Source organism: Synchiropus splendidus, chromosome 14 (genome assembly GCF_027744825.2).
Source record: "Synchiropus splendidus isolate RoL2022-P1 chromosome 14, RoL_Sspl_1.0, whole genome shotgun sequence".
Lineage (NCBI taxonomy): Eukaryota > Metazoa > Chordata > Actinopteri > Syngnathiformes > Callionymidae > Synchiropus > Synchiropus splendidus.
The window spans coordinates 11,337,884-11,350,136 of record NC_071347.1 but is presented as its reverse complement, the minus strand read 5'-3'; the positions used below and the strand labels follow the sequence as shown (position 1 = coordinate 11,350,136).

Genomic DNA, 12,253 nt, shown 5'->3' with positions numbered 1-12,253 from the left:
TGTATCATGTTTATAGATATAGTAGGTGAGCTTGAAAAAAGGGGAAAAAAGAGATTTGAATAAGCTGCATTTGAATTCAAAGTCCTAACTCCTTTCTTCACCCTCGGCCCTTAAGCCACGTCTCCAGCATTGACGTGATATCACTCAGTCATTGACTGAGTTTGATAGACTTGCGTATCACCATGGAATCACTTTTAACAGACAGGTTTAAGAGATTGCTCTGTGTTTTCACAGCAGTTCCACAAGTGTTTCATGTTTTATCTTTGTGTTTGAGTGTTTAATTAATTGGCTGTAGTTGGAGTGTGAAGGGGATTTTCAGCAATTTAGTTCAACTAAATGATTCAAGAAAAAAAATCTCCAACCCTACCTTTAATACTCATAATTTTGTGACCTGGGAAATGAAGACCTGCTGCCTCTGTAGTCATGATGTTAGATATAAAGTGACAGAGCTGGAAGTTTCAGCTGTTGTTTCTCTTGCACAGTAAATACAAGGTTTTTGCCAGGATTTTTAAACTGACTATATATAATATAATATAACATATAATACAATATAATAACTCATTGCTTTTGAAAGCACGCACTCACACGGGACGAGGCATATTTAGTACACTCAAAAGCTTAAAGGCCAAGCTACAACACAGGTGAACAAACATTGCCATCACCATTTTGTCCCCCCAAATGAACACTGATTTGAATGAGTCTGCCGCAGCCACAGTCAAATCTATATTTTGTCTACCCTGCAAAGGAAAACAAACAATGTTCACAGCAGGTAGGAGGCGGAGGTGAAAGCCAATTTAGGTCTCTTTGTGTCCAGAAACAGAGTCAGTTGGTCCACAGCGGAACAAAAACAGAGAGAGGCAAAGGGGGAAAAAAAGAATGATACAGAGACGGTGAGAGATTGAGGGTGGTAGAATAGAGCGAATGAGTTAGATGGGGTGAGGGGGGTGGAAGGCGGTTTACTCTGGCCCACCTGGGTAAACAAAAGCTGTGGTGAGATGAGAGTGTGGCTCAAGGGTCCCACGTGTCCCTAAAGTGCACAGCTGTCAGCAGTGAAGGGCAAGCCGATCAAAATGGCCTCAGTCAAATTCAGGTGCTGCACCTTGACAGGCGTTGGAGGATTTTGGAATAAGAGCCTTGGTTACTATAGTGACAACCGCATTGGAACGCTCACGTGCAACGGTGCGCATAAATGCTCTTCATTTAACAAAAACAATGGTGAAAATTTGGAGAAAAAAAAAGGACACATCTGTTCATACTTTTTCAAGGACAGTCGTTTCAAAATGTTTACCTCGAACAGGATTGTGTTGGCGTGAGTGTCGGTGCGCTCACATAAGTCAGGAAGTCTGATCTGTTGTGTGAACAGACTAAAATGTCAGTGCAAAAGCGAGTCAGTTGTTAATGTTTGAGTTATGAAATCCTAAGAAAACAGGCAAAACCCGGACAGCTCGGTCACATGGAGCGTCTGTGCGTGTGTATGTGTGTGAAAATACCATCATACAAAGAACCAATGTGGAGAAAGAAAAGCATGTAAATCTCAACATGGACCACAATGCTGTCTTTGTTCAACAAAAAGCCATCTGTTTGATGATATTAAAGATCCTGTCTGAAATGAAAGAGAGTGCGGCGGCTGCCTCTGATGTCCCTGTGTGTTGTGTTTTGTGGGGGGGACAGGGGCTGGAATGGTGATAAGGCACACTGAGGCTGCTGTTCGGGACACACCTGGAGCGCAAAACACATTCGACGTCAGATTTCATGCCTTGACTACGTGATCATTGAAATGAGAAAAACATGCTATCCATAATAATAAGCAGCAGAGTGGGTTGGAGAACATCTTATTATTCAGAACAAATATGTAACATATGTATATGTAATATATTTTTTCTGTTTATTGTTATCAGAAAAACTAAAGTCTTTAACGTTTCAATAAGTCAGTTCTCAATATAGTTGGTATCAAGTCAACAATTAACAGAACTGAACACAAAAAAAAAACATCACATGATCAAACTAGTGTTTCAGTAGCACACAGTAGAATACACAGTGTCTGAAACTTTTTTTCCCAAAACTGTATATTTTTCCTCCCTACATTTTATTTAAAGATTTGCAATGTAAGTAATAAATATTGACCTTTTTAAGTGGTGAATTACACATCTATGGGTGAAACCGGATGAGTATGAGGCGATTTTACACAATATTTTACAGCTACATATGTTGACAAATATGTTTAAAATAAGCATTACTTATTCAATACATATAATTATTTGAAAAAAAAAAAGAAGGGAAATGACACACTCACGTGGGCCGCCTGAATGCAGGCAAAGCAGCCTCCGGGCCTCTGGTTTAGCGCATGATGGGTCATGACTAGATGACTAGATGGATGGAAACATCAAGCCATGCCTCAATGTTTTGCCACTTTGGGTCGATATTAATTCCTAAAACTATGACTCTTTGTCCAACCACTATTTACTCAATCAAAATAGAATTTAATTATATCTATAATGGATTCACTTTAGGCCACTCTTAATCCCTCAGGGCTTCATTTGCAAAGGCAAGAAGCTTACAAAGCAAATGTGATTAAAACTCGTGTTGACCTGTGAGCTTATCTCCTGAACCGCTGGCTGCCATTATTGGGATCTTCTGAACTCTTTGATAATGGGTGAGCGATGAATGTTGCATGAGTTCTCATTACATTACCTCTGCATTTCTTTGGTTTATTATTTGCGGCCTCACTGGGGCATGTTTTTGCCTGACGACTCCGTCCTGATATATGGCGGTTTCATGCTCTCCGCTGCCTGCCAGCTCGCACTCTCAATCGCAAGCTGAGGTAAACAGACAAGCGGACGCGGCACGCACATAAAACACTTGGAATCCTCTGCAGAACACATTGACACAGGCACCAAGAGAATGTTCATTAATTTCGCTTTCTTGTAACAATAAATGTGAATTTTACAGACAGCAACAGAAGCCCCCACCCCATTTCTGTGGCAGCATGACTGCAGCGCTGATGTCTACGCACGCAGGCTTTTGGCCACAAGTTGACTAAAAGATTGGACACAGCTCCAACCCTCTAAATATTTAACCAGGATCCAAAACCGGAGTAATTATTTTTCCAAACAAATTACGCCTCAAGCAGAAACCGCTGCAATCTGATACACCGCAGCGATACATTCGCTGTCACAAAACGCTATTAGTCATTTTAAATTATTTATTAAGCTTGCGAGATAGGATTTGCTTCAGACCTGCTTCTTTGATCTGGAAAAGCCTTTGTATTCCAGAAAAGCAATTTTTTTATGAAAAGCTTTGTGAGAGACGCAACATTTAAGCACAAAACAATGACAGTTGTATAGCATCAGCATTCCGAGTTTCAACATAGTGACTTACACATAAGGGCAGAACAGGAACATGAAGAGGTCCTGACCTGCCTTTATTCTCGTTTATTCTGAAATATGAAGGCTGTTCATGGTTATTAGGATTTGACAACTACAGTATATGATCTCACCAGACAATCTCTCTTTTAGAGACACTAACTGATGAGCTCTATTTATTAAAATAAATTAAATGTGCTCAGCAACCATTTTGTGTATCATTTAATTATGTTTTTAAAAAATATATAATAACAATATTTTCTTGCAATTTCTTCATTGCCTTGAAGTTAAGAGGGCACTCAGCATATCATTGTTATTACGGGGTAATTTACTATTTATTTTTAACTAAAACAACAACAGTTTAATTACACCACACGTGTGTGCTTGTGTCATTTTGCTTTGAGCTAATGTGAGCAAAATCTGGCATTAATAACTGGGATTTAAAAGTCAGAAAGCCGTGCAGCTTTATGACGTTATAAACAGCGCTGAAAATAGCTTCTGTGGTGAGAACACAGCCTTATTTAATTCTCTCATCTTTTTTCACAGCGACAATAGTCGGAGGAAAGTAAATGCGTTTGTGTTTGTGGAAACATCTGCCACGCACTTATTTGTTCGGATCATATTTATAGAATAATTTGGTCATTATTGTGACTCAGTGGTCATTTTCAAACAAAATCGTTCCATTACTAAACTAAAATAGCAGAATGGAACACAGTCTTTGATTGAGAACAAAGTGAACAACTCTTAACAATCTTGGTGACTCACTGAAGCACAGGACAACTGCAAGTTTACAAGTTGCTACAATAAATGTCTTCTCCTCAGCAAAAGGCATTACTGAGTGACAATTAGCTTTAGAATCTCACTCAAGATCAAATCTGCTCCGTCGCAGTCCAGTGGATATCTGAGATCTGCATGAAACTAACAGGATGACATCATCTGAGAGAAGAAATGATATCTATACACATTCATTTTATCCTACATATTCCTGTTACTGAGCTGCACATAGCTGGAGCCCATCCCTGCTACACAGGGCGAGAGGCAGGTGACACCATGGAGTGAAAACAAGCCTGTCCAAGTGCACAAGAAAGAACCCGTCACAGAGACACAGTCACCTAACCACGGTTATCGTTTTGACTGTGAGAGGAAACAGAGATCACGGGAGATCACACAAACGTCACATAGAACGGACTCAGGTTTGGGCCCAACTCCACTGGACAAGGGGACCTTGTAACTTGATGAAAGTGACAATTGTAATGACTTTATAATCCAACTTTTTAAGAGACATGTAACATTCTTCACATTTTTGGTTAATAGAGTCATCAGACCTGTCTCCGGAGGAGGGTAAAAACATAACAACCAGTACTAAAACAAAGCTCCAAAACATTACTTTCCACCTCACAGCTGTCAACAAACCCATGCTTTACAGACTGGATTTCTGCCGGAGACAGTGAGCATTGCTAAAGTAAGTTGTGTAATTCTGAGTGAGGGTGAGGGGGGCTTTTTCTCTGCTCAACTCTGGCTGAGCGACAGAAAGCGTTGCCCACTTAGCTCAACTATTTACCTCATTTATGCACATTACCTGATCCAGAAAAACAAACATGTCTTCTTTTTTTGAATGCAGCATAAAACGCAATAGGAGCCCGCATGCATCTCTGCACACCACACACTCTTTCGCTCGCTTTCTGTCTCACACACACACTCAAACAAAAACCTAGCAGGGCTCACCATTCCTCCCCAAATTGTCTCCCTAGCTAGACAGTTTCAATTAGTCTTCTGTTTGCTCTTTTTGCTGTGTAGTTATTTATTTAGCTGAGTAATCTCCACCAACACCACAAATCCTTTTGGGCTAAATGAGGATATTTTTATTCTACCATGTAGTGACGGAAGTTAAGTTGCAGACTGAGCAGGAGAAAGGAGACTGAAATCTCCACTTGAAAAGTATCTTAATGTAACTGCAATGGATGTCTTAAGGGGGCAGATATGAACATGTATGGAAACTATAGAACCAAATTATTACCAAAATAATTACACTCAAATACATGCTATTACACTTAAATGAATGTTATCAAAAATGGATTACTTGTTGCGTGAAACATACAGCAACAATTTTAAGTTCAATTACAACCCACTTTGTGTCTCTGAAGGGGACAAATATTTTTTATATAATGATCAAAACAACAGGGTGGAAAGCGATGCCGCAAGACAGGATCAGTGGCTTGGTACAGCTGCTGAAATGTTTCACATTCACATTGAAGATTGGAATGGTCATTTAAGGATTAAGGTTTGGAAAAACTCTAATCCTTAAAGTCCGGAAAGTAGCTAATTCTGGAGCTCAAATGAGACCCTTGTTTGTGTATTTGTTCTGTAAAAGCAAACCACCCCCCAAAAATGATAAGACAAACAGTGTTTACTGTAAAGACGAAGCCAATTCCAGTCTGAGAAAGTCGACATCAAGAGTCAAGCTCAGGACTCCAGGGCCAAATTTGGCTCATCTATTGTTTTTTTTTATCCAGCCCACAAGAGCTTATGAATATATATATCAGAAATCCAAACTCATTTTTAATGCACCCAAAACAACATAACCAACAAATCAGGTCAAAATTGTATTCTACAAAAATATGGAGATTATGTCAAGTCTCTGCTGTTGTGGGTCAGTCGTGAAGAAGGACTATATGTATTTCGAAGCTTTGCACTAAAATTAGCCTTTAACAATTAAAAGGGACACTGATGTTGGATTCTGTTGAAACTACTTTTTTCTATCCAAGAATGCAATGTACAGACAGCGAATTAAATGTAAATTTAGTTGGGGCCCCAACTTGATTCCAAATTTGGGCCCCTTGTGTGAATGAGTTTGACACCACAGGTTATCAGAATGAACCATTCCCAGGGAGCCCCTTGCTAAATAAACCTTTATTGTTTCTCATCTGTGAGCACATTGAGAAGTCTAACACCGAGCTATGTGTGACTGACAGTTGCTCTACCTCAGTGAGTTTTCTTCTCAATGATAGAGAAAAGAAGGGGAAAAAATAAATGACCGCCAGTAAACTTTGAAAACTCAGATGCTTAAAATGAAGGTCTCTTATTTTTCTTTTTTTTTTTTTTCTCTGGCTTGCTGCATATTTTCCATCTTGGTGTTGGCTTTTAAATATTCATGCTCCTGAATGGAGGGGATGAGGAGGGGAAGGTGTGGGGAGGTGGGAAAGAAAGGAAGGAGCCAAGGCACGATGAGTCGGTCGAGGGAGGGGGCAACCCCCTTTATAGCTCTCCCCACGGAGGGATGGCGGACATATTGGAAGAGTGAAGGGGAGAGGGGGGTCAGCACGGGGCCTTATGGTTTATTTAAACCTGAGGGCAATGGTGCCAGTCAGCCCTGCTAACTCACCCAGGCTTGAACCGGGAGACAAATCTGTGGCAGGAAGGAAAATTAATATGTTACCACCGCAGAGAGAAATTTTACCTTCTAGTTAATAATTCCCTGCCTGGAGTGATTTTGAGAGCTGGTGCAGTTACACAAAAACACCTGTGAGTTTAAACATGTACCTGCTTGACAGTAGTTTCTAAACCTTTTCCAAGTCTCAGGAAAAATGAATCAAATAAACCAATCGATGGAAATATTGCAGCTGTTTTAGTTGAATGTGGGGAACACTGAGGGGGCTTCATTCCCGCCAGCATAATGACCAGGGAGAACACTTTAATTGAAATGAGGAAAACAAGGACCATGGGCAGCGAAAAAAACAGATTAAAGTGACACCAAGGTTTTATGTTTGTGTGACCAACATGATTGGATGTGGGATATATCATACAAACTTGCAGTTTTAATGGGGTTGTCACTGAAGCTGCGCTTAAGAAAATGAAAATCGGACCTGTCTATCTCAAAGTTGCGCTTCCTGACCTGCACTTGCCTCCGTTGAACTATGACTCAGGAAAAACCCTTCCAACTTATGACAAAACCTCTTTCGAAATGAGAAGTAGAGGCTTCAGTGGCTGACTGACCTCTTCACACTTCGAGACAAGCCACCTGGTCAGAAATTTAGTAAGAACCCAACACAAAACAGAACTTTGTTCTAAACATGCCCCAATAAAACACAGAAGGGTGATGCTGCATTTCTTTCATGACCCAATAGCGCCCACTGGGTCGCTTCCTTAGTGCATTAGTGACCAATCCACCGTCGTTTTGCAAATGGGTACATCACCATTTCCCTTTCTGGCATTCCACTTTCAAACACCTGAGCACTTCACCGGCTGCATATAAGAACGTAAATGACGTGTTTGCTTGCACTTTAATTGAATGCTTTACCGTTTGTATCTGTGTTCTATGCAAATCTTCTTTGTTATAGTTTTGCATAATTACTTCTCTCTGTCTCTGCGTGCCAGGAAGGCAACACAGCATGAGGAAACATCTAAATGTTTTATTTACAGTTTGTCTGTGACTGTAAATGGAGAAACTTGAACACATCAGACGTCATCAGTTGTCGAAGGAAATGCCCGCTAACCTCGGCTTGAGAAAACAACGGACCAACAGCCCGATCTAGCCTAGCGTTTAAGCCTAAGCCTAACCTCACCCTGAATGTGAGCTCGATGTTGAAACCAGGATCGGGTGTGTAACTGTATTGCGAGGGCGTTGCAGCCAGCGAAACAGTTACGCCCTTGTGCAGCTGGATGATAGCGATAGAACTTGGGTCACTACTACCAAAAGGCTTTTTTTCTGCTTACATTTCATAGATTCAGGCAGCTGCCTACAAGTGATATGATTGAGTTTTAGTACAAAATGACTGAGAGCAAGCGCAGACTATGCATGTTCTGCTGCACATGTTTGACTCCCGGTAGTTAATTAGCTTAGCCGCTACATGTCTGCCGCTTGCTTCCTGCTCAGTGGAGACACATGCTTGAGCTGCCCACAGGCAAATTATAAATGAGAAACAGGTTATTAAGAGCCTGTCATGCATACTAAGGTGTTATGACTCATAAAAAAAGCACAGTGGAGTATACAGGGAGCAGTAATTATGATTTTAAGAGTTGTTTCCCGTCAAATATGCCAGGTCCTAGCGGAGAGGTTTTCCAGAGGGGAGCCAAAATAGACGTCAAAAGCACACTGGATTTCAAGTGTTTCGTACGCCATGCCATGGCTGCGCCCTTGCTTGAGTTGAACTTAATAATCTCTTAAGAATTAATGGGAATCAGGAAACAAGACAGGTGCAGATGAAAAACGGGAACCTTCCTGAAAACACCCCCCTCCACCCCAGACACACACCTTCTTTCCCTATAAACACCTGCACGTTTACCAGCTTTTATCTGCTGCGTCTTTATTTCACCTCCATAGTAACCGGATCCTGCCGTTTAACCACCAATCTCTCCTTGGCACAAACACACACTTCGCTTCACAGAACAGTAACTAATAGCAACCTGGTGCGTCGAGACACCCCTTGATGTTTCGCACGGAGCCAGGCTAAATGTGCTGGAACGCCTGCCCTGTCTGTCTGGTTGTGCGACGCTAACCACAGATTCAGAGGCAGATAGACAGGTGGGGCAGGATCACCTTACACTGAAAATGCTCAGTCTTCAGGACGGGGAAGAGGCTGCACCCCTGTCCCCCATGCACACAAACACATAGTGGTATTAAACATATAGAGCACCTTGGGGTTGTTTCACACACAGCGGCTGCCAACACCTGAAGAAACAGGCTGTAAAAGTGGAGAGAATGTGACGGTTCACTTTAAAGGGTTTTTGTGTGAAGTTTCCATGTGGCCATGTGCCTGCCTGAGGCACTGCACCTCACACCTAGAATATACGAACAAAAAGTACATTTACATTTGCTCTCAAAATAACTTCTTGAATTCAACAAAATGTAATACTTTCTTTCAAAACAAGGCATTTAGCAATAGCCATCCCAGCAAAATGTTCTGTAAACAAACCACAGTACCTGAGATAACAATATTGCTTAAAAGATAAGATAACGCTTAGGTGCAAATATAGCTTGAGCTCTAAGACGCGTTGGGTTAATGCTATCCTAAATGCAGTACTCACATCGCTGCAGTTAAGCCTCCATAGTTAGCAGTTGTGTGCAGCAGGGTGCTAATACTTTGGGGAAAAAAAATTAATTAATCTTTATTTTTTACTTTGGCAAAATTAGCTCAGCTTGGATCAAATCTTCCCCTGTGGTCCCAACATAACTGAAGTGCTACAACAGTGAAAGAGCAGACTGAATCTGCTTCTAGTCCAACAGGTTTCCATTCATATCGTACATATATTTCTTATCAATACGTCCTCAACACATGAAAATATATATAATGTTGATTAAATTCTGCTTGAAGTATAAATGTAAAATTGTCTTGGGCAGCACAAGTCTTGAGGAACAGTTGGGTATGTTTTCCTCTGGCTCCACACACCTGCCAGCCCGTTTGGTGTTTTCTTAGAAAGCACTATTAAACTGCTGACAGCAAAAAGTGAGGATAATCCAAAGTTATGACCTTTCAACACCACATGCCTTTTAACAGCATCATCGTGATGAATTTGGGGGAAAAAACCCTCAAAGTTACGTCGCCAAGAGAACTATATTACCCCTCATATAAAACACATGGCAACTTAATGCAATGCTTACTAACAAGCAGGATCTTGTTTAAAAATGTAAGAATCAAATGAGTTTTTCTGCAAAATGAGGTCACATAAATTTGCTACAGAATCTTTATTTTACCATTATATACAGTGTTTATAAAGAGAGAAATCTACTACTTAGTTTTGGTTGTATTGATAGTCAGTTTTCTTTTAATTCAGATAACAGGAATATTGTCAATAAACTCTATTAACAGAATATTTAATCAATAAATTCCTACCTAATTTTGAAAATATACAAGCCACACTGGATTTGTCATAAGTAACAATATCACCATTACAATTGTGCCATGAAATTATGAATTTAAAAAGCTCTTAATTTGGATAAATGCATCATCAAATATGTCTCACAGATGACAAAACACAGCATCACTAACCAACAACAGAGCGACCTGCAACATTGTCCAGTTTGAGTATAAACTCAAAAAAGTTGTAAAATAGTAATAGGGGGAAATTATATCCCATGTCAAGTCTATATCTAAAAAAGCTTTCACATGAAGGTTTTGTTCTACGTCTCTTTTTGCTACAGCAAATGAGAACACAAAGCATTGTGGGTAAACAGTCATAAAGGCTGTTTATACCGTACAACACCGACTTTAAAAAGGCCATCTCCTTTGCATAGACTTAATTTATGTCACACAACATTCAACCCCTGTCTTTTCCAGATGAGATAAATAGGACAAACATACCCCACTGGGACGGGACAATAATCCCTTTATCTAGCACGCCATAAGCCTCAGTAGCCAGCTTGACGGTTACATCATTACATTATAGGCAAGCAGGAACCAGGGTCACAAGTTGACGCAACAAGGACATCAATTCTGGAGGTAGGGACTGGAGCCATGTATAGAACACAGATAGATTCAATAAAACTATCTGGGCCTTGCAGGAATCTGTTCGCCTACACCTGCACCAAAATGTAACAGACAGGCGGCTTTGACAGAGATAGATGAGCACAGCCACATGAGCCTGTACTTGCTGAGCACTGGAGCACACTAAGTTGAAACTCTAAGCACCCAGAGAGCTGTTCTTGCAAATAGCCCATTGCTATGCTTACCTTGAATGCTAGTGTTTTATTTGCATGAGTCAACCTTGTGGAAAAATCCATAACTCATTTATAGAGATCATAGCGCTCAGATGTCACCCACCCTCGCTCTGACATGGGAAATGTGAACAGCCAGGCAGGCGTTCATGAAATTCTAAGAAAAAAAAAAAAGAGAGAGAGAATTCTAGCAGCAATAGAAATGCTGGTTAAAATACAAGAGGGGGGACTCAATCAGAGATTAGCACAGAAATGTTGCTCTTGGCGGTCTTCAGGATTTTGTAATCCGACCTACTCATTCAAACAGAGAGCCGTCTATGGTACAAAGTTTTCTTTCAGCAAGGATCAGTTGAATCTGTGATGTTTTCTGGCAGATAGACTAACAGGAAAGCTGGAAAATCACACCTGTATGTGCTGCTTTCCCAGAAACGAAGACGCTCCTCTTATTCGCAATCATCAAAGATGGTTTGATGTTTTTGTCAAAGCTTTTGAACTCGCAGTGAACTCTGGCTGAAGTTTGTTTGCTGCACAGATCCCATGTGACGTCAGGCCACCGGCAGCAATCGTGTCCCATGAGCTCATTCTGGATCTGAATTGTTCTTCACAAAGAAGGTGATAAACAACTGCTGAACAAACATTCTGGTTGATGTAATTTACTGTACGACAAAGGCTCTTACGCAAAAGTATTGCAGTTGCTATTTCAAGCCTGATAGCAGTGTTTTATTCCTCTTTTTAAGTATATGTCAAGTCTATTCTGTCCAAGCACGAATGCTTTACTACTGAGTTTTGAACTCACCTAAACATCAACTTGTATAGCAGCTTTGGGCAAGTCTTGTGAGGTGAAGAAATGTGAATGAATTTACAGCCAAACTCCTACAAACAGATGCTACTCCCTTATCTCAATACAAATCATGCACCATGCATCAACATTCAAAGCAGCAAAAATCAGCAATTTAAGTCACATTTCTTCCTTTTCTTCTTTTGGCTTCAATGAGCTACTGCTGCAGAGGCCCCAACTGAGGGACCTGTTGCAAGCATTCCAAGAAAAAAGATGAAATTACATTACATAAATCTATAATGTCCAAGATGTAGACCATCTGATGAATTCATATTTCATTTCTGCTTCCTTTGAAATATGTCTCACGTTCCATTCTGAATGAAGTAAGCCATGAAATCACATGGTCCCTCTCCTTGCCTGAGAGGAAAGTCGGGGATGATCTCTGTGCTTTCCTTTTCTAGT

General features: G+C 40.6%; 1 protein-coding gene across 3 annotated transcripts in view; it reads right to left on the bottom strand.

Annotated features, from left to right (window-relative positions):
* hipk2 (homeodomain interacting protein kinase 2) overlaps window positions 1-12,253 on the bottom strand; it is an 80,930-nt gene that overhangs the window by 48,412 nt on the left and 20,265 nt on the right. The window lies entirely within an intron of this gene.